A 2,703-nucleotide genomic window follows, 5' to 3' on the forward strand; every position below is an offset into this window, starting at 1 on the left:
AGGAGGAAAAAGAAACCTTTTAAATGCTAATTATAATTCTTCAAGACAGAAACATCTTTAAATAGTAAGAGACAAATGTTCTTAAGTTTTAAAATTCACCAAAATAAAACTAGATCCCCAAATATTAGCAGGAAAAAAAAAAAACACTTAAAAATTCCATGATTGTAACCTAACACCTACACTAAACTAACAGAACATTTGGGTGACATGAGCAATGGATAAAGGGCTCGTATTTCCAGGTACTTTCATGAGGATAGAACCATACTGGTAAGGAAAAGAACACTGGAGAAGAGATTCAGTTCTAGTTTTAAATAGATGAGTAAATGTAATTAACCCACTTCTCAATTGAAACAGGAACATTTAAGAGACAACCTAAATTTGTTATTCTACCTGTAAACTTCCCAAAGTCATTCAGATGTCATTCTCTTACGGCAAGCTATAGGTTAGGCATTAATCCATGAGGGCAGCAAAAAACGAATGAATTTATGTACCCTAGAATTCTGCTACTGTAGCAGAATTCAGCAATTGCTATAAGCCAGCGATTTTTAAACTTTTACATCTAACGCCACATAAAACTAATTTCTAAAATTATGTGGCACACTTTCAGCTTTGGGCTCAGAGGAGGCATAGGTGTGACTTTCTTCAGTCTTTCCAAATCCAGGTTCATCTGCTACCAGCCGCCTCCACCATGCCACAGAAGTTCAATCCCAAGGGGATCAAAGTTGTATACCTAAGTCTCAATGATGATGAAGTAAGTGCCAAGTTTGCCTCAGTCCCCTAGACTTGTCTCCAAAAAACATTGGTGATATTGCCAAAGCAACCAGTGACTGGAAGGGTCTGAGGATTACAGTGAAACTAACCATGCACAACAGAGAGGTGGAGACTGAGGTAGTGCCTTTGCCTCTGCCCTGATCATCAAAGTCCTCAAAGAACTGCCATGAGACAGAAAGAAGCAGAAAAGCATTAAGCACAGTGGAAATACCACTTTTGATGAGAATGTCAACCTTGCCGGACAGATGAGGCACCGATCTAAGTTAGAGAAATCTCTGGAGCCATAAAAGAAATCCCGGAGACTGCCCAGTCTGTGGGCTGCAATGTTGATGGCTGCTACCCTCATGACATCATAGATGACATCAACAGTGGTGCAGTGGAATGCCAAGCTAGTTGAGAAGTACAAAGGAAAATATTTCAATTATAGATCATTTGACAACCAATAAAAATGAAAAAATTCTGCAGCACACCAAAAAATATATTTTTTGCTTATCTAACAACAAAAAAAGGGTATAATTTTTAATTTTTTTTTCAAAGAGAGGAAGGGAGAGGGACAGAGAGATGGAAACATAAATGATAAGAATCATTGACCAGCTGCCTCCTGCATGCCCCCTACTGAGGATTGAGCCCACATTCCAGGCATGTACCCTGACCAGAAATCAAACCGTTACCTCCTGGTTCATGGGTCAACACTCAACCACTGAGTCACACCAGCTGGCAGTATAATTTTGACTCATTCACACCAGACAGCTATTTTTGTCATTTTTTTAATTTGACAATCTAAGGAAAAAGAGGTCAGCGCCCTTGACTAAATAGGTATTGCATGTTTTAAAATTCACAGTGTGCCATGGCACACGGGTTGAAAATCACTGCTATTAAGTCTTATGTTGAAACAGGACATCAAAGAAATAAGCTTGAATTTTCCATGATACATAATGCACTAAATACCTCTGCAATTACCTCTGTCCTCCCCATAACTCCACTAAAATGGAATTAAAAACATAAAATACACAAGGACAAAGAATAGAAAACAACTATAACAAAGTTTTCGGAAGCTAAAATGCAAATGGTTATTTGACTTAGCAGAGCAAAGAGAGCAAAAGCTACGAGAATGATAAGGAAAAGCCCCAAACAAACTGAATTGTGTTGGGATAAACCAGAAAAGCTCGGAATGCCTCTGAAAGTGGAGAATGCAGATAGGCCTAAAAAAAGGAAAACAGGGTAAAAGTTCCACCCCAAGGTTCCCTCCTTAACTCCAGGTATCCACTGTTCAGAGGGCAGGAAGTGTGTTCTCTGGAAACTGAAGGGACTATATACTTAAGCACAACCATAGGCAGCTCTACCAGTCTAAAAATCTGGGGATTAAGGAAACCTGAAAGGTACATATCCCCAGCTCTTTCCCCACTGAGCTCCCCAAATGTGCAGCCAGGTGTGTAAGCCAATGACTGAAGCATTCTGTCTGGAGGAGAATCTGGCCAAGAGAAAAACATCTACAAATACTGACTGCTAGAGGTAACCCCCACCCCACCCCCAAAAGTTGGGTCCCTGGCTAATCACTTTATAATGAAAACCACCAGTTAACTTTCGGAAGCCCCCAATGTGGCAAATTCAGCTTTCAGTTTTTCCATGGTTCATTCTGGAATATGAGTAAGATAGCCAAGGTTATACATTTAAGGAAATCCTATCTAATAAAAGAGAAACATGGTAATTGGCATACGACCGCTACCCTTCCCATTGTCTAATCAGGGAGATATGCAAATTAACTGTCAGCCAAGATGGCGGCGGGCAGCCAGGCAGCTTGAAACTAACATGAGGCTTGCTTGCTTCAGTGACAGAGGACTCCAAAGTTCCCTGCCTGCCTTGCCGGCCTCTGAGCCTGCAGTTTGAACATTGTAACAAATATAGAACCTAAAAAAAACCCTAGAAACCAGC

This window comes from Myotis davidii, unplaced genomic scaffold, assembly GCF_000327345.1.
Source record: "Myotis davidii unplaced genomic scaffold, ASM32734v1 scaffold167, whole genome shotgun sequence".
Taxonomy (NCBI): Eukaryota; Metazoa; Chordata; class Mammalia; order Chiroptera; family Vespertilionidae; genus Myotis; species Myotis davidii.